Source organism: Mustela lutreola, chromosome 2, assembly GCF_030435805.1.
Source record: "Mustela lutreola isolate mMusLut2 chromosome 2, mMusLut2.pri, whole genome shotgun sequence".
NCBI classification, from domain to species: Eukaryota; Metazoa; Chordata; class Mammalia; order Carnivora; family Mustelidae; genus Mustela; species Mustela lutreola.
Window position 1 is genome coordinate 131,929,196 of NC_081291.1, and position 23,963 is coordinate 131,953,158.

The 23,963-nt window shown below is 37.3% G+C and overlaps 1 long non-coding RNA gene across 1 annotated transcript in view; it reads right to left on the reverse strand.

Annotated features, from left to right (window-relative positions):
* The window catches only part of LOC131824894 (uncharacterized), a 269,250-nt gene that overhangs the window by 71,123 nt on the left and 174,164 nt on the right, over window positions 1-23,963 (reverse strand). The window contains exon 3 of the long non-coding RNA XR_009351029.1: window positions 23,234-23,274. This is a non-coding gene — a long non-coding RNA (uncharacterized LOC131824894). The remainder of the gene's footprint in view (window positions 1-23,233; window positions 23,275-23,963) is intronic.

Genomic DNA, 23,963 nt, shown 5'->3' on the forward strand with positions numbered 1-23,963 from the left:
TACTTATTGAATGTTAACCAACAATGAAGGAGGCCCCAGGAGCTGCATATGAAGAAAAGCCAGTGATTATGCTCCTAGTAAAACTAACAGCAGCAGAAATATATAAACCGAGGCTGAAACTTAACTTGAATTTCCTGTGTGGTTGTCATAACATTCTTGTGGTCTCTAGACCACTAAAAGCCAGAATACTTTAAAAAGTAAATTCATATCAGATATAAGCTACTGCCAGAATGTAAGATTGCTTTGTTAATACAACTAATTCTGTTTTTGTTCCTCTTCTAAAACTTAGATTTAGCTACATCCTATATGATGTATACATACTATATGAATACATATAGCATACATACTATATGAATATAATTGCACTTTTTGTACTTGTAGTATAACAAAGCAAGAAGAAAATAGATTTCTATCATTCTTTTTCTCTAGGATCGGTATACACTGTTACAGCATAAGAAGAATATAAAGAATATAAAATGGAGGTTATAAAAGCATCAGAACAGGTAAGTGCACTATCTACTCTACCACTTGTTTTGCTAGAGAACTTAGGCTACACAGAGCTGGCCTTTTCTCATATACAGAATGGACTAAGTATAATCAACCCCTCACACATTTACTAGGAATATTTAATTAGAAAAATTATTATATCAAAGCATGTTATAAAACAGACAACAAATACATGCTGACTGATTATAATAATTATGCAATATAAAGAGAAAAAATCATCTTCATGTTTTATGTTAGATGAGGACAGGGACTTCTCTCTGGGTTTTTCATTGCTATATCTGTAGGCGCCTTGAACAATTTGGCACAGAGTAGGAACTTGGTAAGTTTGCCGATCCAATAAATGAATGAATATGTACTATGTATATTACTGTCCCTTCTGTTTTTTCCTAAAACTTGTTTATCTTATACAAAAGTATCATATATATATATACATATATATATATATATATATGTATATATATATATTGCTTCTGCTCTCTACACAGGATAAAGCATAAATGTTGTTTAATTTAATCAACTGTCTGAAAGCAATAAAATAACACATTTTCATAATAGAAAGGAAAAATTCAATACTGTGTATAAATCAGTACTGACTGAATAAATGTTACACTGCCACACTAGCAAGAAAGGAGAGTTTCAGATATTTCTAGTGATTACTCTTGATTTATGTATTAGAGTTGATTGTGGACCTCAAATCAGCAGGCAAGAAGGGACAAAACTTAGTAATATCTGGAATCTCTAAAACTACACCTCATCCCCCAGTATATGTGCACTGATTTTTCTTGATGGCTTTATGGAATCACATAAGAGAAATATAACCATGGCCACCAAACTTTTTTTAACAAGAATTTTCTAGAAAAGGGGACTTCCATGGAAGAATCAGAATAGAAGACACCTTTCCGTTGAAAGGAAAGCATCCACATTTAAAAGCAAAATTTGAAAATACATTTGATATCTCCCCATGCTAATCACGTTTCAAAAGAATTTTTCACATGACCACATTTAAAAATTGCATTAGATTGTCATTTGTTTTACATAGGAGATGGCAGAGCAACTAATTTGCCCAAGTTCCTGTAACTGGAAAGCACTGGAGGCAGACATGAATCCAGGACTCTGACTGTACCTCCTATGCTCTTCCCTCTGCTTCTCTCCTGCTTATTTACCCATGGAGTAAGAGAACCAGAGCAATTCACCAACTCACATTCACCATGGGGATTCTTCCATAGCCAGGCAAGTAAGGAAGCTTGGATGGACAACATAAATTCTAAACTATAAAGAATATTACAGCAAGAATCCTAGATGGAAATCTTAGGTGGAAAAGAAATGTGTGTAAACTTGCTCTAGGGACATGGATCGGTGGTCAGTAGCCGGAGGTGATTCTGGGTGCAATCTGGTATTATGCTTCTCAAATTGCCCAGGGCATGGTATGGACTCATCTGGTTCCTAGGATATGAAATGTCCAGTCATCAGGGAAAAGAGGGTTACTAAAAACATAAGTAATTTAAAATTAAGTGCTATAAGAAATCTAGAACAGTGCAGACCTGCTTTGGGGTAGCTGAATAATAGAGCTCATTAGTTTCAGCCAGGAATTAGGAGGGAAGCTGGGCATGTATCCATGTATTCACAAGTTATATAAAAACACACTTCACTAGCTTACAGTTGTTGCAGAGAGAGAAGAGAAGGGGCATGGAAGGCATTAATACAGGAAATAGAAAAGGAATCTATAGATAGGAAGAGTGACATCACCTGGGAAGCAATGAACCCTCTGTGCCAAGTTGCTCCCTCTGTGAGCAACAAGGGAGACCCAGTGAATAAGAAGAGATGTGAGGAAGGCTTGTGTCACTATTCCAAATGGTGAATTTAACCCTCAGTGTTGGGGTTGGGATTGGGAGGGGGTGGTAAAAAGGAAGACAGAAAAGAAAAGAGAAAGAAAAGAAACGAAGAGAAAAGAAGGAAAGAAAGAAAGAAAAAGATAACTTAAGCCTTTCTAAGAACTCTTTTGAGATTCAGAAGTAGTTGTCTTTGCTTCCATGGTGTGTGTACGCATGTTCCTGGATTTCCAAGAACAGATTTGGCAGGTAGTTCTTACAAATTCCTCTAGTGGTGGTCAGTTAGCTCCTTCTGTGTGGTCTTGAACTTTCTCTCGTTCCCTCAAAGATGTTGTTGTCTACGGAAGTAGAATATGTGGCAATAAAAAGAGCCAGGGACCTGGCCAGATTAGAATTTAGATCCTGGCACCTGCATTTAGATCCCACATTTGCTGTGTGATCCAAGGCACTTCCTTGAGCCTCAGAATCCTTCTGGTTAAACTGGTGTTGATATATAAACCTCAGGGAGTCATGAATACTAAAAAGATAATGGCTGTCAAGTGTTTGATATGGTATCTTCTTCTATAAAGCAGACGTTCCATACAGGGTAGCAATACAATCATCATCACCCCCATTATTATTAGCTATCAGTAGCTTTCCCTCTTGGCTTCATTTTTAGGTCAACCTGGAGGAGAAGGGCTATCTAATACCAATAACCTGGTGGAAATCTGTAGAGAAGGAGCTCAGGAATGTTTTACTATTACGTCTGCCATGTGACTCCAATATTCACTTCTGGTGAGAACTACCGCTCCATCTTGAGTCAACTCCTAGCCTTGTTCCTACAACAGCTCTTACTCCCTCTGGAATGACGTGCCTTTAAAACCAAAAGGGACACCATTTCTTTACTCAGAGGTGGATTTAACATGAAGTGTCTGAAATGTAAGCTTGAGGAGCCTCTTCTAAAACTCTGAAACTAATTCCATATTCATAATTTTATATTATTTTTATTAAATATGGTTTCCTGCATTGGATTAGTTTCAGGCTCCATGCAACTCAAATCCCTGAAATTTTGTTCAATTTCCCTTGATGTAAACAACTAGCCTCAAATGCTTAGCTTGTTCCTGGATTGATTGCACTATTTGTTGGTCTTCCCTTAATATTTGAAGTGCTGACATTACCTTGACTTCCTATTAACTCTTATTGAGTCCATTGTTTTGTAAAGTTTATTTTTCCAGGCTTCTTGTTTTTAGCCAGCCAAGCAGCTGGTCCAGCTAGAAACTCTGTATCAACCACCAGCTGGGAGGTAACCTGGCTACCCCATATGGTATGTATGTACCCCCCGATGGCCTGGGAGAATATGGAGGACATTCAGAGTGAACTGACTACAATTCTGGGTCTTTCCCTAGAACCCAGAGTAAAACCTAACATTTCCCAAAAGTAATGCTGCTCGGTGACCTGCAATTCAGTATCTTATCTCCCAAATGGAAATAATCATAATTCTTTATTTTAAGCAATTTTTTTTTTGTCTATCCAGAATCAAAAACTGTTCTATTTCTCTCAATCTTTTGCTTCCCAGAAAATTTAATTATCTTGCTGTCCATTAATTTCTGAAAGAAACTTCTACCTCAAATTTATTACATGAACTATTCACTTTACTCATAAATGCTATTTTAAGAGTCATTATTCTTATTATTCTTTTAGAATTGGGGTTTATCTCTATATAAAGTAGTAGGTTTTCCAGTATGATCCTCCGAGGGGGAAAAAAAGAAAAAAAAAAAAAAAAAACCACCTCATCACCTAAATTATTCTGTTATTTCAAAGGCTGACAGTTCAATTCTCTGTAGAGAGATGTAGGGTCAAGATGCACAAGCAAAAGTAGCAGATTCCAACCTAGCGTAATTTGGTGAGGACAGAGGGGAAAAGGAGCTGCAAATCATTCCACCAGCTTCTACAGGGACAGATATGTCTGCTGATATTTTTTTTCTCAGTGAGACAGATTTCCATTGAATGAGGGTATTGTTTTACATTAAAAGCAAAAATTAATAAGAAAGCAAGGACTATAAGGAAAGAGACCCAGAATGCAAAGACTGAAAGGGAGAAAAGCTTAAGAATGCTATGGAAGCAGGCCTTGGGTGTCCTAGTAGAGAGAGCCTTGGGAACGCAAGGAAACATCATACTCCATGGTAGTTTGGCATGGTGTGACTACAAATATTTTCACATTTGTTTCTCTTTGCAACAGAAACATACTTTGAGGGGGTTGTTAAGACATAGGCAGTAATCTCAAAAGCATGAAACTTTAAAAATAGATATTTTTTTTAGGTAATTCCGCAAATGTCATTTTAAGTAGATGTCTTCTTCTTCTTCTTCTTTTTTTTTTTAAGCTAAATCATCCTACTGGGTCTAAACTATTGATACCATGTTAATCTAGACAGAAGTATTTCCGTTATTTTATTAAGTCTTATCATTTAGCAACAAGAAAATCAGAGCTATACCTTGAAATATAAAATGAAAAGATTTACCAACTCAAGTTAATTTATCATCTCTCTCATCTTTATTTCTTTTTTTCTCCAGTACATATCTTTTTGAAAAATTATCTCATGTTTTTAATATTTTGGTTTCACTTCTTATCTTTTTTGCCTTTCCTTAGTTAAGAGTGTCACTTTTTCTTTGACTTAAAATTTTTCAATATCTGAGGAGACACTAAATATCATAGATGGTATCTATTCATCCATGCTTAACAAGAATGGGGCTGCATCCTTAGGAAATGATATTCTGAAATTTGCTGAGTCTTGATGAAATTTGCTTAGTTATTTAATTTGCAAACACATGTTTTCATCTACCTTGAAAGGCCTAACAGAGTTGCTGACAGAGTTGCAGCATTAGCTAAGTGACAATAAGACTATTTTTTGCAAAATTTCCTTTTGTAGCTTTTTGTTCTTTATCACCAGGTGACAAAATTATGCACTTACGTGGGGAAGTAGTTTAAATATGGTACCGGCTGTGGCATATGACTGCCTCGGGCAGTTAGAAATGTTCCACTGACACCTCTGAGAGAGAAAATCATCACTCAATCTAACTATAAAAGTTACATAGACACAAAAATCAATCATTCTAAAAGAGCAAAGAAAAATATCATGTATCATAAATATACAATGGCAGCTATACATTAATAATAGATAAATATTTATTTCTTAGACCTATAAAATATGTCTCCAAAGAGTATGAATATAATAAGTGTACAGATGATGAATCTAAGTGTTAATCAGTAACAAACATACTAATACTTGGACATAAAATAATTATTAAATTAAAAAACAGAATTTTATATTTTAAACACTTTCACAGATGAGAATAACAAATTTAGAGGCATACAACGTTAATGCTTAAATGCATCTCATTACAGAACACTGTGTGAGTCTGCATTTTAATAAGATCACTGAACACTCAGAAAGGTTTTGCAAATTGGCTCCTGTCCACAAATCTTTAAAATTTACGGTCATATTTGCCTCACCCTATGTACCCAAGAACCACTTCAACTTTTTAGGTGTTTCCCTCTGTTCTTCTCCAGAGGATACAGATTTCAGATTTCTGGAAAGTTAGACTGGCTTTAACCTAAACTTCTATTACTAGCACCTTGTGAATCATATGTCGGCCCTCAAAAAAATATATTAAAACTTAAGTAAAAAGTACTAAGTTCTTCTGAATCTGTACTTCCTCAATATCAATATCAGTGAGGGTCTATTGCCCATTTTCTTTTTTACATTGGATAAAGTGGCATTTTAAATCCTCAAGTTGTTTTCTATAATTTAAGAATATTAAAAATACAAATAAACAGAACCACTAAATGCTCATAATCATGAGAGAAGCAATCACACTGCATAGTAAAAAGTCATCCTTACAAGACCAACATCAGGGGAAAGGGACATACATGAATATAGGCACACATGCATGCATGGATACATACATACATACATACATACATACACAGATTTTGGGGTGGCAAAAATTTTGGCCCGGTAGATTTCTACCCCATTATCACAAACCCAGGTTTGCTTTACTGCTATCAATTATTAAACAAGCAAAAATAAAAACAGAAATAAGCAGATGTTTATTTCCAGCTAGAGTTGATCTTCTCTGCTACATTTTCAGAGTTATCTAGAAAGGTGCAACAGCCATGCCTGAGAAAGTCTAACATTAGAATGATCTGTTCTCATGATGATAGACTGTGTTCTAGAACAGGAATTTTGTCAAGCATGATAAAATCTGCTCGTAAAAGCACTTCCGTAGGCAGGTTGTATCCCCTTTCTGATCTTCACACAAAGCTGAATGAGGAAAATGAGTTGAGGATGCAGAGGTATAGGATCATTCTATGTGACTTTTATTGCCCTAAAAATAGATACTTTATAACCTACCTTACATGGGCTCTGAAAGGAGTGTTCATCCCTTATTTATGGGGAAGAAGAAGGCAAGTTGAAAACCCTCTTCCCTGAAGAAGAAATATTTTCTTGGTTTCAGTAAGGTCACAACAAAACTAATAGTGAAAATATTCCCACTAAATTTAGAAAGTTCTCTTAAAAGAAAGTCATACTAAATTTAGGTGGACATGTCTATAATTTTCAATGATTAGAAATAGTCATTTCTGGGAAAAAAGAAATAGTTATTTCTGCTGAGAAACATAGAAATGCATCCGTCTGACCTGATGGAACAGAGTACACTATTATGGTTAGCATTGCTTGCCCTTTATGGTAAGCATTAGGCATTTATAGTTTGCTATCATTACATATTTTCTTACCTACTAATTATGGTTAATTGGTGATAACCCAAGAATGTTTCCCTTCAATCTTCTCTCAGAAGATATACAATATGGATAGTTTCAGTATCTCCTGATCTGCACTTCAAACACACCACCCCTGTGCTGTTAGTGCCTCAGAGTTCTTGGGGGGAAATGGATGAAACAGAGCAAGAACATTTTCACCTTTTCATCACTAAACCTTCCAGTCTCTCTGCCTCAGTATCTATTTTCTTTGCCTTCCTCCTCTAGAAGACACATTCTGTCCCTGCTCAGATGTAAGGCTATGCCCCCTACTTGAGTTCCAGTTCTCTCCCCAATTTACCTCCAGGGGACATCCTGCATTAATACTTCTTCTCTTTCACCTGGAGTATCTCCACTAGCGTGCAAACTGCTCTAAGGTCTCTTCTTCAGAAAGCCTATTTCTAGTCTTCTCATTCTTCATTATTGACTACTGCCCTCCTCTGCTCCATGCTCTCAGACAACCTATCAAAAAGAGTGGTCTACTGGCATATGCATTTCAATGCCTCCTGTTTACCTATCTTCAATCTGGTTTCAATTTCCTCTCCTCCACTGAACATACTTTTACAAAGACCACCAGTGACTTGCATAGCAGCAGCCTACATAATTCAGTAACATTATAACATAACAGTCTTCTCTTTATTCAAACATTTTTTTTCCAGTTGGTTTCTGTGACAATGCACTCTTTCTTATTTTCCTTCTAGCTCACTGCCTAATGAAAAGTTACTCTTAGAGGTACCTACCTGAAAGGAGAAAGTACATATGATCTTTGCTGGACTCTGCTCTTCTGCTAGAACTTTAGGTGCCTTTTCCTTCTTCTTTTATTTATTGGATGCCATATAACACACAGCATTAACTAAGACCTATCCATTAAAGATGCCTATATTTATAACTTCAACTTGAACTTCTTTCTTTCATCTCCAGACAAAGTCCAATAGCATCCTCAACATCTCCTTAAGAGAACATTCAGTTTCTTTTTGCAAAACACTTTTTTTCTACAGCCTTCCATTTCTCATTGTACTCTATGCTTTGCTGCTCGAGTTAAAAGTTGGGAAGTGACTTTTTCCCTCACCTCCAGATCTTAGCTATCAACAATACTCATTGGGTTTACCTCCAAAATATATTTCAAATAATTTGTCTAGATCCCCAATACTGTCACCTAGGTCCAAGTCACAATCATGTTTGTGAACTCCTAGGTCCTTCTAAATAGCTACCTTCTGCTTTATCCATTTCCCCTTGGAAATCCACTCTTGGCACCAGCCAAAAATGACCTTTTGAAAACAGAAATTAGAACAGGTTACTCAGCTGCTTAGATTTTTTTCAGAGGTTCTCCAGCATGCCTTGAATGACAAAGTTCTTTCCATGGGTTCCAAGACACTTTCAGTCTACTTGTCTGACAATTTCCTAGCATTCCTCTTGTCACTGTGTTTCTTGGACATGCTAAGTTTGTTCCCACATCAGGTAGTTGAGTTTTCTTTTCTCTTGACCCTGGAAAATCTTCTCCTAGATCTCACATGATGGGGCTGCTTCCTTACGGTTCAGTTTCCAACCTGCCCATCACATCGCCAGAGAGGCTCCTGTGTCTGTCCTATGACATGTTGCACTCCCCATTATACCTAGCAATCCTCATTCACTACATTACCTTTTTAATTTTTATATATTAACCATTATCTGAAATGATCTTATTTAAATAGTTTAAATATTTAATATTTAAATACTGACTAGTTTCTTATCTTTTTCTCTTAACAAGGCTTAAACATCATGAGAAGCTCAGGGATCTTTTCTGCCAACTATGAACTGAGAACTGTGTCCTCCAACACTTTAGGACACTCCCTGGTAACTTATAGGTACACACACACACATACACACACACACACAGAGTTGAATAAGTAATCAAATAGGAATGTTCTGCATGATTGGCCAAAAGGATATGCTCTGTGCCAAGACATCCATACTGAGGGGTCAGAACCCTCTGGAATGTTCTTGTTGTTATGTTATACAAGTACTCTAGAATACAATGAAACCTCCAAGGATAAACATTTCTAAATTCATACAAAGTTGACATTGTTATGTTGTTTCTCTTGTATTCCCAATATTGACTCTGTTTTTCAGGGAATGTTTTAGTGATGGGAAGGAGAATCATAAAGGCTATAAAATGTTCTAACAGAAGTGTGGTTTATGTGTATTTTGATTTATATTAACTCAGTCGAAACACCTTTTTGTAATAGTCTTTGGAAACCTATTCCTTTCCTAATATTCCCTATCTTAGTAAACTGTATCACCTATCAGTTAGCTGCTTAAGCCAGAAATGTGGAAAATCTTCTTGACCTCTACTTCTTACTTACTCCACCATCACCCAACCCATCATAAAGTTCTGTTGATTCTACCTTCAAATATATTCTGAAAATATTTTCTTTTCTTCATATTTATTGTTACCATCATATCTAGGCCACAATTTCATTTTCCTTGAATCATTGCAATGCCCTGAACTTTATTCAAATTCTTACTAAACCCATTCTCTGTACAATAATAACAGCAGTCCCACTGACACTCAGTAACTTCAATAACTCAAGCTTTTTGCCAATCCAGGACCTTTACCCATGATGTATTATCTGTCTAGAAAGCCCTTCCTCTCCATTTTCATTTGTGGCTTCCCCACTCTAGTAGATGCTCTGGTGTGTTGCCTAGATTCCTCTTTAGTACTGAGGTGCTTATTCCTATCCCAGTGGGAGTGTCAGTGACTGAGGACTCTCAGCTGAGTTCCTTGTTTCAGAAGAGCAACCTTGTCAGAGATCATGTTCTCTGTGGAGGAGCAGCACCTACCCAATGTCTGGTAAGATATCTGTGTGCTGTGTGGTGGTGGGGTGTCAAATAAAGGCCAGCCCAGGCCCATTTTGCTTCAAGGCAGGGGCAACTCTGAAGGGCTCTCTTAGCTCCAGTGCATCCCACAGGATTATCTAAGAGTACTACAACTATACTATAGCTCAATCTCTGCCCCGTTTTGCTTTCCTCACCTTTCTTCAGGTCATCTTTAAAAGTACCTCCCCCTCTTCCTCAATCAATTTCTTGATCTCAAATCTTAGAATCTGTTTCTGGGGAATGCAATCTATGACAACACCTGTTCAAAAAGTTCTTTCTTGACACCTATAACCAAAGTTAAATACCCTTCATCCCCACTCCATCCACATGCAGTTTTATTTTCTCTCACAGTATCCTGTTCAATCCTTTATAAACCCTAATCTCAATTTATTATTTATTTATTTATTATATTTTTAAAGATTTTATTTATTCATTTGAAAGAGAGAGAGAGAGAGAGAGAGCAAGGAGGGGTAGAGCAGAGGGGGAGGGACAAGAAGACTCCACACTGAGCTTGGAGCCCAAAGTGGGGCTTGATCCCACAACACCAAGATCATAACCCTAGCTGAAATCAAGAGTTGGATGCTCAACCAACTGAGACACCCAGGGGCCCCCTAATATTAATTTATAATTCTGTAGACTGAAAACCCCATAAGGACAAGAATATCTTTATTACTGCTTGGTATATGTGGTTATTGAGCTTAAAAACCACACACTTTTTCCATGGTAGATATCAAGACCTCAATAAAACATCCTGTGTTTGACTGGTCTCAGATCTCCAGAATACTCAAAGATACCATCCTTGGTACCATCCATTGCTACTATGGAGCAGAGGGTCACCAGAGCTGTAAAGATTCAAACCCAAACTGAACACTATAAAGTCCAGCTTCACTGTCACAAAAAAGAAAAAAAAATCAACTTATTAAAGATATTGCTTATTTTCATAAATTGAGCAAATATTTAAGACAATTATATGGAAGTATCTCCCAGTGAAGGAACACACTTTATTTCTTCAAATCCAATTTCTTCAATGCTTGAGGTACTAAAATACAGGTGGATCTGGCATCTCACTCTTCTGAATGCAAGACAATACAGTCTTAGGGAGAGGATAAAATAGTTATATTTCATTTTCTTAAAAATATAGGAGGAAATAAAAACACAAAAATTCCTGCTCAAGAGAGAAATCAAGTACAGATATTTAGCATATGTCTTTTCCGATTTCAGTCACAAAGGTAATATTCTTGCTGAGCAAAGTGATTTTATTCTGACCTTGATCCAAGACTTAAATCTAGCCCAAAGCTACTGATGAATCATATTTGAAAAGTTTTCCAAGGTAATTATTATGAAAAGTCCATTTTAAGAGTGATTTTAAGGAACAATATTATACTAGGATAACTTGATTTTCTCCTTCTTTAGAGAATTCCACAGAGTAAAGGACATTGGGTCCACTTTTTATAATTATCATATAATCACTGGAACTATGAATAGCATCCTCTATTCAAGTGTCTCAAATGCCTTATCCTCATTAAGTTTAATCAATTGAAATTTTTAGGCCTTGACCCTGAACTCAAAATATGCTTCCAATATTTGTAAGTGAATGTGTGTGTGTGTGTGTGTGTGTGTGTAAGTGAGATTAGTAGATTTTCTGTAAATCACACATATCTTGGAAAAGAAAATGGAGAAGGGAAATTTTTACTTATGGTAACTTCTAAATAATGATGACAATTTAAGCAATTAGAATACAAACTCTCATAAAAATAGGAATCACAAATAACTCAAGACATAAGCTATTCTCAAATAAAAAAAGAGTGAAATTTAAAACATGATAATGAAAAAGGCCCAACATTGTTTCTTACTTAATAAAACCCGCTAGAAAGGGACAACTAGTTTCCATTTTTTCCCCTGTTTGGAAACAATGTAGTTCAAAGAATCCTAGACAAATGAGTGCTTTTGGTTTAGATATGTTCCCCAATTGGTGAGAAAAATATGAGTTAACAGTAAGTTTTCACAAAATTCCATTAATCATTTGTTCATGAAAAAGAATCATTTTATAACATTTCAGAAAAAGATATAGAGTTAAATAAAACTCTAGTGATTATTTCGTTTAGCACTATATTCATTTATAATACTTTACTCCTGAGAGCATATACTAATAAAATATTTACAATATTTATATGCATGCAAAACACAAAAAGTGCATCCCTCACTCTCAAGGAGTATGGCCCATTTATAACATGAACCATTGAATCAAAAATGCTTTACAGTTGTGGACAGACAACACATAGGTTCTTGGACCCCTGGGTGGATCAGTTGGTTAAGCATCTGCCTTCAGCTCAGTTTATGATCCCAGGATCCTGGGATGGAGGCTCTCCCTGCTCAGTAGGGAGCCTGCTTTTCCCTCTCCCTCTGCCTGCTGTTCCCCCTACTAGGGTGCACTTGCTCTCTCTCTCTCTCTCTCTCTCAATCTCTGTGTGTCAAACAAATAAATAAAATCTTAAAAAAAAAAAAAAACGCATAAGTTCCCTTTAGTGCATTTTAGATCCAGTGGGCCATGTTTTTTTATGGATCATAACATATATGTTGTAGTATCTACAGAGAAATAAATCTGGGAGAATATATGCTAAAATGGTAATAGTGATTATTATCACAGATTCAAACTTTCTCCTATATCTTTAAAAAATTTATATATTTTATAAACTAGCCTTAGTCCTACAAGCAGAAAAAAATAATCAAAGAAAGCATTCATTACAATGGACAATCAAAACAGTTCAAGTAATCTCTGGGCAAATAATCTGGAGGATCTGTTAGTATTTGGTGTAAACTGAAAATGTCTTTTCTTTTTTTTAAAAAAAAGTATGTGTTTAATTTCACAGTGTCTGAGTTAAAATTTTTTTTAAGTTATTATATATATATATATTTTTTTTTATAATTTTTTAATTTTTTATAAACATATATTTTTATCCCCAGGGGTACAGGTCTGTGAATCACCAGGTTTACACACTTCACAGCACTCACCAAATCACATGCCCTCCCCAATGTCCATAATCCCAACCCCTTCTCCCAAACCCCCTCCCCTCGGCAACCCCCAGCCTGCTCCGCGAGATTAAGAGTCACCCATGGTTCCTCTCCCTCCCAATCCCATCCTGTCCCATCCATTCTTCCTCTACCCACCCAAGCCTCCACGCCGCACCACCACTTCCTCACATCAGGGAGACCACACGACAATTTTATTAAGATCTCATTTTCATCAAGGATAACATTTATCTGAAGAAAAACTTTCCAACTACAAGGAAAATCCTTAAATCACAAGATAACATTGCCAAAGTCAAAGAGCATATGTGAATTATCTATTCCCCAGCCAAGCTGAAACTGATCCAAGCTATGTTCTTTGTTATAGTCATATCACAGCTGAAAAACTTGAAATGTAAAGATGTTCTCTAGCTTCCTTTTTTCTTCTGGAATAAAACCAGAAGTACCCTGCTAACCCTATCCTGTATCGGCAGAGGTAGAAACAAACCCAGTTACAAAACTGGTAAATTTAGAGGTGACTATTACTATTATTATCCTAAGAGTCAACACTTTATTAAAAAGTATGGGGTTTAAATTGAGAAAGATGAGTATTTCCCTTAAAGGTATAATTTGTTTGACTAAGATCATAATTAGTGACATTTTAAAAATATTTTGTTTATTTATTTGACAGAGACACAGCAAGAGAGGGAACACAAGCAGGGGGAGTGGGAGAGAGAGAAGGAGACTCCCGGTTGAGCAGAAAGCCCGATGCAGAGTTTGATCCCAGGACTCTGGGTTCATGACCTGAGCTGAAGGCAGACGTTTAAAGACTGAGCCATCCAGGTGCCCCAATTAGTGACAATATTTTGCGGACATATATTTTGCATCATGCAAAGCATATTATATATCATTTTTATATTAAAAATTAGAAAATATATTTCTATTCTTTTTTTAATATTAGCTGTTATAAGGGAAACTATAATCAAAGCTTCCATCACCAGTAGTGGATTTGTGGTGCTGGAGAAGATAATTAGAAAACATGTGAAATATTCACTCATTTATTTACTCATTTGTTTAACATTCATTAAATATTAATTGAACTCTTTATATATATTCTAGTCACTGCAGTTGGTGATGGGCAGATAAAAATTTCCAGGATCTCAGCTGTACAGATATAAGTCAAGCTTTATAAAAAATATCCTCAAGAATGAATAACAATTCACCAAGTTGGAAAAGAAGTCATTGTTGCAGAAGGCAAAGGCCAGTAATCATGAAATAGCAACTCTTAGACAAGGAACTAAACCATAGAACACTGCCACTTTGCAGCTCAAAAATGGTAGAATATCTACACTTTTCAAGCTTGTTTTCCTACTTGGGAGTGACTCAAGTGGAATGTACAACTGAGGGAAAGGGATAGAGGAAGGAGCTGGAGACACACGTAGTAACAATTATATTGAGCCATGTTTGGCTTGCTCAGGTATTTGGACTAAGCCTTCCTTATCAGTGCTTCCCAGACTTTGAGTGCACACCAATTATTGGGGCATGCTGCTAAAATGCAGATTCTAATTCGGTAGGTATGGGGTGGGGTCTGAGATTCTTCATTCCTAACAAGCTCCCTAGAGATGTCCACACTGCTGGTCCTAGGGCTGTCCTTCGAGCAGCAAGACTCTAGGGAAGTCGGTCTTAAAACTGCTCGTCCATAAGAAGGTACCGGGAAACCTGTTGAAATGCAGATGTGTGGGCATTTTACTGATCCCATAAGATATGGAGTAAGTCCAAGAACCACATGTGTTTTGTGAGTACTCCAAGTGGTATTGAAGGAGGTGGTCCTTCACTTAGGGACACACTGAAAAGAAGAGAGTAGGGAGGATGTCAAGACGAAAGAAGGGTGAAGAATACTGATTGTTTATTTAATAACAACAAAAATTTAAGAAAGAACCACATAGAAGTACACAAGAAAAGTTTCAGTTAGGGGGGGAAAAGTGCTCAAAATGTTAATAAGAGACTAACTATATCAGTAACTCTGACTGCTTATAATGCAGTATTATAGAAGTATTATAGAATCATATTTCATGATTCTTTCCTATGGACTGAATCTTTGCCCATAAAAAGAATGTACCAACTTAATACTTCAAGACTGGCCTAGTAATCTATTCCAAAAATTCTGCTACTAATTAAAGCTCATACTTCTTGGAAAGAAAATATAACATAAGTGTAAATTTACCTAGGAGAAAATGAATGCACAGATGTTTCTGTACCCTGCGTTTAGTGCTACTGAGTATGCTCTCACCAAAGTAAACACTCCTTAGAGTCTTGTAAAATATCTATATATTATGTATACCATACACTCAGTTTAGGCTGCCTAAATGGATTTAGGTTGCTCAATGGACATTATAAATATGCTGAATGAGAAAATTTTATGTTATTGTTTTCTAACTTTTGTTGAACCTTCATAACATTAAAAAAATACCAAGGTGTTTCCAAAAACTGAACCTAAATGTCTTCATCCACAAAGTCCCAGGACATCATCATGCCCAGGAAAGACCTAAAGCCAGACAGGTATGGATGAATACCTGTTACCATATAAACCTGGTGGCTGAGTTGAATCAGGTTGGACAAAGAATTAATGAGGTCTCTTAACTGAGGTGGTAGATACCAAGAGGTAGTGCCAAAATAAGGTCTTATAAAAATCTAGGCTTTTTGGTGTTCTGTTTTTTTCAAGTGTATGAATATAAAACGAAAAAGTTGGATTCACTAGCCTTCCAAATCCTTGATTTTATACATTGCTTTTATTGAACTGGAACCAAGGAGGAAAATGCAGCAGAATAAAAAGATTTTGTCATTTAGTTTATCATTGTTCTCATTTTTAAAAAATTCAGCAATGTACTTTTATCATCACAAACATTTTTAAAAATGAATAGAACTTTTACAACCAGAGTAATGAATCACAGGCTGGTAACCCTTAAAAGCCTAGCTTGTGAACTCAAACAAAACAAGAAACAAGAAACAAGAAACAAGAAACAAGAAACAAACAAACAAAAACAGTACAGCACAAACTATACCTTGGGTTATTTGTTTGTTTGTTTGTTTTTGATATCGCAGTTCTGCCTAAAATGATTTTAAAGGGTTCATGACCTCTGCAGCAGATTGTATTTCCAAAGGTAACTGCACCAGTATTTTACATCCCACATGCTCTTCTCAAATGTGATCTTGACACTCCACCAATAAGAAGTGGAGTCTAATTTTTCTCTTCTTTTATCTGTATTGTCCTGAGTGATTCGCTTGACAAACAGAATACTGTCAGAGGCTGGGATTTCTGAGGCTGGGTCACAGGCAGCCTTGTGGGTTCTATCTGAGCATCCTAATGATTGCTCTTGGAGGATCCCTCAGAACCCAGCTGCCAGGCTCTGAGAAGGCGAAGCCAAATGGAGAGGCTTGTGTAGGGCTCTGGTTGACAGCCCCAGCTCACAACCAGCATTCACCCCTCCCAACATTCCTCTTTTACCCTCTGAGCTTTTGAAAAGCTATAATGAATGACCAGGCTCTCACAATCAACGAAATCAGAAACTCTAAGTGAAGGGCCTAAGTATCAGTATTTACAAAATAATTTCTAGGTAATTGAAATCTGCAGCCAGGGTTGAAAACCACTGACTTGTAGCATGAACAACCCTCAGATGGAAATAACCAGCCTCCTTATTCTCTCTCTAGACCTAGAAACCTGAAAAATAATATAAGAAGCAGATATTAGAAAATTATATACATAAGTATCCCATTACTGTAATAAACTAGAAGATAGGGCTTAAGTAATCTTTGAGTCATATATTTTTTTGTTTTACTTATCTAATTAATAAACCTATTATGTGTGTAAATATAATAGTAGGAGTTCCAAAAAAGATACTACTTCTTCCACCAGACTGCACCTTAGTGCAGGATCTAGTAAAGAGAAATACTTGTGAATAAATATTCAAAACATTAAGCAAAAGTATAGCAACTGAAGTAAGTAGTTCACAAAAGAAGGAGTGGTTATCATTCAAGGAAAGTCTCCAGGGCATGCAACCAGGGCAATTGCAAATGGCTTTAATGCTCTATGGTAGTCATCTTAAAAAAATTTTTTTTTAATTTTATTTATTTACTTGAAAAAGAGAGAGAGAGAGAGATCACAAGCAGGCAGAGAGACAGGCAGAAAGAGAGGGGAAGCAGGCTCCCTGCCGAGCAAAGAGCCTGATATGGGGCTCGATCCCAGGACCCTGAGATTATGACCTGAGCTGAAGGCAGAGGCTTAACCCACTGAGCCACCCAGGCACCCCGTCATCTTAAAGTTCTTAATCATTTTATCTTTGAGTTTGTGCTTTATAAGTGAAATCCAATGAGTCAATGGAGCATGGATCACAAGATTGGAGCCCCAACACACCTGCAAACCCCTGAACAGGTTCTTATTTCTTCCTCCCAAACCAGCTCCCACCCAAGTATGAGCTTTTGCTGTTCTCTGCCTCAGGCAGGGGTAACTGGGTTAGTCTCTGATAGGGAACCTGTGTGTAAGCACAGGGAGGCAGGTCAAGCATGCACCAGCATTCAGGTGGACTGCCAGCCCCACAATGCACTCAGAGGTCCACCTCATGGGAACCTCTTGCCAACCCCCAGTCCACCTCTTGTCCACCTCTCCGTCCAGGCATCTGGAGCTAGAGGATGCAGTCCCTTGGGAGTCACCTGTCTGCCAAACTGTGGGAAAAGGATATTGAATTCCCTCACTTCTAGGTGAGGGGGCTTGCCTTTTTTTTTTTTTTTTTTTTGCACTTATCTCCACAAATTATGTATTATCTTTGTTTCTGAAAAAGTGATGCTTACATCAGCTCTGTGAGAAATTATTGAAGCACAAACTTAGGCAAGTCTATCTACAGCATTTTGTTTCAATTACGTATGTGTGATGTGTTAGGTAATAGCATAAAATTGGACTAATCACTCAATCACATTTCTCAACAGAGGTGACAAAACAGAACTGATGTGCATTAATTGGATGGTAGACAAGTGATGAGAAAGTACAAGTCAGACAGGAGAAAGATGAATCAAGAAATAATTTCTCCTATTTGGAATTGGAATCTCCCCAATTATTTTCAACTGGGAATTTGAACTTTACCTTTTTGTAAGCTGGAATGAATAAATAAATGAACAAATAAACCTATCCCAGGCAAAGAATAGGTGGAAAGTTTGGGGTAATGGTTTTAAGATATCTTAACCTAAAAGTCATAAAAAAAGAATCTTCTGATTTAAAAAGCTGTCACTGGAGTGTTCAAATACAGCACCTAATTCCTGGTTTTAAGAATATTCGTCATGTAACTGAGTTACATGAAGATCCCTAAGATCAGCATTCCGAAGATCAGCATTCACCTTTATCAAAGGTCAATAAAAGTTTCGATCTTTTTACATAGATCTTTGACATTGTGTGTTAAATATTTGGAATTCTTTATGTGATTTACACTGAGATGAAATTTGGAAACATTTCAAGAGTTTTTGTGACTTGAAGATACTCATTACAAGACAGTTTCGCTCCCTGGGCCAGTGTTAAATTAAGGTTTCAGCTTAGCAAAATATTTCATTAACATCATATCACATGAGTCTGGGATTGGATGATTTTTTTTTTCCAGTTCTCTTGACAAGTTCCCACTTATAAAATGGTTGCCATTTCTGGTATTAATTTGGAAAGGAAAATAGAGCAGAAAAAAATTAAGAAACATAAGCTGCATGTTTCTCAGCATCGCAGCCAATAAACTGTCTCTACAACAGACTGGCAGACATTCTTAAGTGCTAGTACAACAGGAGGCAGGGGAACATGAGAAGCCACACAAAGAATGCTGAAACACTTCAAAGAGGAGAAACTGCTTATTGCTCTTCTCACTCGCTCACTCCTCAATGAGAACAGCAAGTAAAGAAAGATAAGTGCCTTCTGAGACACATTTCCTAATGTGTAACAGAAAACTATCAGTCCCTAAGCAAAGAGATGGCTGCCCTTGTCTTTGATTAATTAGGTTATGAGTCCTGGGAGAACACCTGTGTATTCAAGGACTGCTCAGGACTGCAGAAGAGAGGACAGAAAAAGTTCAGAGAAATAAGATTCTAAAAACAAAGGGACTCAAAGGTCCTCTTCTTATTCTCATATCAAATATCAGAATCAGAAAGACAGAAAACTGAAAGGAGTTTCCAAGATTATTATCTTCTCCATCCAGGGCCACTGAGATCATGTCCTTCAACCTGCATAACTGCTCTCCATAAAAACTGGGGCCAGAATAATAAAGGTCTTTACGAATCTTTTATTGATGTCAACTCTAGCAGTGGAAAGAATGTTACAATTTTAAAAAGAACATGCTACTTCTAATCAGCTAGAGTGCCTCTGCATCATTCCCAGTTTTCCTTTCTCGGAAGTGTAATGTTTGAGAACATAGCATGGGATTTCCACTCTGCTTTTACCACATTTTAACTGGATGACTTTGGACAAGGTGTCACATTTTGTGAAACTGAAACCACCAGTGAATGTAAGATATACTAGTATTTTATGTGCCACTCAGAAAAATAAAACAAAACTGCCAGCTACCTTTATAACATACATTGACAGTAAGACAGGACCCAATTTGGGAGATGTTAAAATGTGAAAAATGTGTGCTATGGTGTGAATGTTTGTGTCCCTCCCCAAATTTATATGTTGGAAACCTAACGCTCAAGGTGCTGTTATTAGTAGGTGGGACTTTTAGGAAGTAATTAGGGCATGAGGACTCTGCTCTCATGAATGGGATTAATGCCCTTGTAAAAGAGGCCCAGCAAAGTTCTATAGTCCCTCTACCATGTGAGGACACAGTGAGAAGGTGGAATTCTGCAAACCGAAAGAGAGCCTTCACCAGACCCTGACCTGACTGGTATGCTGATCTTGTAATTCCAGCCTCTAGAACTATGAGAAATAAGTATTTGTTGTTTATAAGCCACCTAGTCTATGACATTTTGTGATAGCAGCCCAAATGCACTAAGACACATGGATCTCAAAACAGATGAAATGTGATACCCAACACCTGTAAGCCACAGCATCTCACCATATTACGTGGCTAGAAGCTAATTTACATTTTTGAAAATTTAATTAGACGAAGCAGGCTGCACTGCAGCTGACATTTCATGCAGTCCAGTCAGGCTTCACTACTATTGTTGCTGCTGTTTTTATTGAATATACTTGAGCCAAATGTCTTAGAGTCGATCCAATATGCGAGGTAGGATCAGTGTATACTGACCACAGTAGACTAGTAACAATCTTATGAAAATTTCTACTAGAAATCCAGTGAGAGGGGCACCTGGGTGGCTCAGTGGGTTAAGCCTCTGCCTTTCGGCTTAGGTCATGATCTCAGGGTTCTGGGATGGAGCTCGGCATGGGGCTCTCTGCTCAGCAGGGAGTCTGCTTCCTCCTTTCTCTGCCTGCCTGTCTGCCTACTTGTGATCTCTCTATCTGTCAAATAAATAAATAAAATCTTAAAAAAAAAAAAAAAGAAAAGAAAGAAAAAGAAATCCAGTGAGAATACATCACCTTCTTGAGAAAGGCAGAGTTACAGAATTGCCAGAATGCCATGCCACACACAGAATCACCAGAAATGCTTCTGACCACCTCTCGGTTCTCCCACTAAGTCCTCTATTTAAGAAATGCAGCCAGCTGGGGCCCTCTCAAATAGGCGATCTGAGAGGATCATAGCCAAAGGTAGTATGACTGTAGGTCATGATTAATATTGATCCTTTCTTTTTTGCGTGGTACGATTGTTCTCTGTGCTCATTACATGAAACTCTTCTCTTTCCACTTGTGTATAGGGTGAAAAGGGAATATTGGGGAGGGATGGAAAATCCATGTACTTTTATGAAAGTTCTTAAAATTTTTGACTAGCAGTCAAATTAAATCAGCTAAGTGAATCTATACTTGAGGTACAAAGGAGAGATTCAGTATCATTTTCCTGTGAGTGAAACACCAGAGGCTCAATGCCTTTGAAATGCACTTGTAGGAAACGTGATTGGCATCAGCTGTGAGGACAGAGTGACCAATACAGAAATAATGAGAAGGGGAGGCCTGAGGGCAGAAACACCATGAAGAGTATGATGAGTATGTGCGTGACTGAAGATCAATAGGCTCAGAAGATGACGGAATGGGTTTCAATGAGGGGAAAAAGTGATTCAGATAGCTCAAGAGTGCGCAGGAAGACCGAGAAGGACTGACAAGCTGGCACCTGCCAACACTAATGCGAATGACGTGGGAGACAAGTGGAGAGCCCATCCCTTCTATGTCGGTTGATTTTCAGTACAGGGTAAAGCAGGGTGTGGGTATGAATAAATACATTTGTTTTTTTCAGAACCGAAGCCTTTGAATCTTCAAAACTTCAAACGCACGAGTCAATTCTGCTAAAACTAGTTCTAATGGAATGGCAGATTTGTCTAATGCCTAGTGTGAGTCCACAATAATCAAGCCCTAGAAGTTATAGTTAAGCACACCTCTCTTTTACAATCTAAAAAACCAAATAATCTGTGCTGCACCTGAACTATACCCATAGTAACATCACTATTATACATTTTCTTACTACCAAAGGAATCTGACCTTATTGGGAAGAAGAACTACAAGCAGATTTCTTCACTTTGAGATTACTAGAGGGGTGAACATCACTTTTGCAGCAATGGGCTTGAAGACCTGCTTGGAAAGGCTCCTTGACTAGTCAAGCGCCTGACTCATTTTATGAGATGCCTGTATTTTCTCCCTGATTTTATAACCACCTTTCTCCTAACTATACATTATACCACTTAAAAATTATTGATCAGAAACCTCTGTCTTTTCCCTTTCCCTGCATATTTATATTTAGAAGATCTAGACCCGTAAAATCGTCATGTAGTAATATTTTGAGATTGCTGTGAACATAATTCATTAATACTCAAAGAAATAAAAAAACTTCCCCCCAAAATTTTAAGCAATGCATAATTGAAATAGCAAACTGAACAACATATTTACAATCTTTAGGCATGTTCTCATGATGTTGCATGGAATAACTCTAAGTTTCTACTTTAAACATTTCAGAGAAGAGCCTCTTCAGTTGTATAAAGCTTTACTTACATTGTGCAAAATGGAAAATTATTGGTCTCTACTAGAAAGATATGAACTATTCTTTCAACAAATATACATCGTCCCTGACTCTGTAGAGCTTAAGGTCTAGAGCCTGTTACAGACAAATAGACCCACAACTTAAATATAGTAAATTAAGTCCCATGATAGGGGACATTATTACAGGAGGGAACCTTAAAGTGGTACCTTACCTAGAGTAGTGGTTTAAGGAAGGCTTCTTAGAAGAAGTATCTGAGTAACTGAGGCTCAAATTGATCATAGGATGAAGACTATGAGGCTTCCAGAGTACCTCCCATGGTTTTCTGGTTTCCCAGATATACATGGTACCAGATCTCCCCACTTTCCTCTTACCTGAGAAAGTGCGCTCAAAATATCAACCAGCGTTCTAGATTTAACTTTTCCTAGTGTCTCATTCATCACTCTTGGTTAAAAATAACAAAATCACTTCAACCTAGTTTAAGCAAAGAAAGGCATGTCTGGAAAAGTTTTGGGTTGATCATGGAAATCTAAGGAAGAGGGAAAACAGGAAGGAGCTCAAAGCGTGAACAGGAAAACAGCAGAAATGTAGGCAAGTTCTGCCCCTTTCTGTCCCTCCCTGCCTCTCTGCTCCCACTTTCTTTTGGCCTCTTTTGCTTCCTCTCTCTTCCCTATGTCTTCACTGATTTTCACTGCTATGATGTATGTGTACACAGCGAATAGCACCATCAGTCCCTGAGTTTACATGTTCTCATTTTGTAATACCCATTTCTCAGGCTCAATTAACACATGTCTTAGAAAGCAGATTCTGACTGGCCTAGCTTGTATGAGGTGCTCATTTCCTCTCCAAAAATCTGATGTAGCCAATAGTGTGAGGTTACGGAGTACAGAAGGGTGTCCTGGGCTCATCCTCAAAGTAGGATGAGCACATCTCATATGAGAAGCTGATGTTACAGACACTTCAAAGGTGCCTACCATACCTACCTTTTCAGGAACATTACTCCCCACTCTTCTCTTGGCCTTTTGCTGTCTTATAACCACCTTGAGTCTAACAAACCTAGAAATTCATCAACTCACCCTTACCAAGCATTTCACTTCTGTTTTGAATTACATTGCAAATTCTTTTAAACAAGTTTTCTTTACCTTGCTTTCTCAACTTCTCAATCAGTCCAACAATTTTCACACTGTAAAAACAAAACAAAGCAAAAATAAAACACTGTATTTGTTATCATAGCCTTTCTTTTCCTATCCTAAAATTCCCTCCTCCCTTGGCTACCGAGATACTCTGTTAAAATGGTTCTGCTCTTCATTCTTCTTCTACTGTATCACTTTTTAGCTCTTTTTCCTTGATTAAAAAAAAATGCATCTGATTCAATGGTTTTAATTACCCAAATCTATATACCTCAGCCATTGATTCCATTGTCCGCCTGGACCGCATGCTTCAAATCTCATCATAACTTTTATCTCATTAGCTCCTTGCTGCCAGTCATTCACCAAGCCCTGCTGATCCTTTCTTTGCAAAGCTTTTAGATTTTTTGCAACCCATACCGAGCACTGTAGTATAGGTTTCTCATTACAGCACACCTGGATAACTAAAACAGTCATTTTCTGGTCTTCATGTTTTCATTTCTATCATGGTAACTCTCAAAATAACTTCCTTAGCCAATATTATATCAACTTATTCTTCTGGCCAAAGGAGCTAAAACAATTATTGCATCTCAAAATAAAGCCAAACCCTAAACAAAGACTTGAAAGCTGTATATTAACTGGACCACTGTACCATATAATCTGTCCTCAATCTGGTTCCTTCTGCTCCAGGAAGGCCAACTTCTGGGGGGTTTTCCTATTAATCCTACTGGTAGTCTTGTTCCAG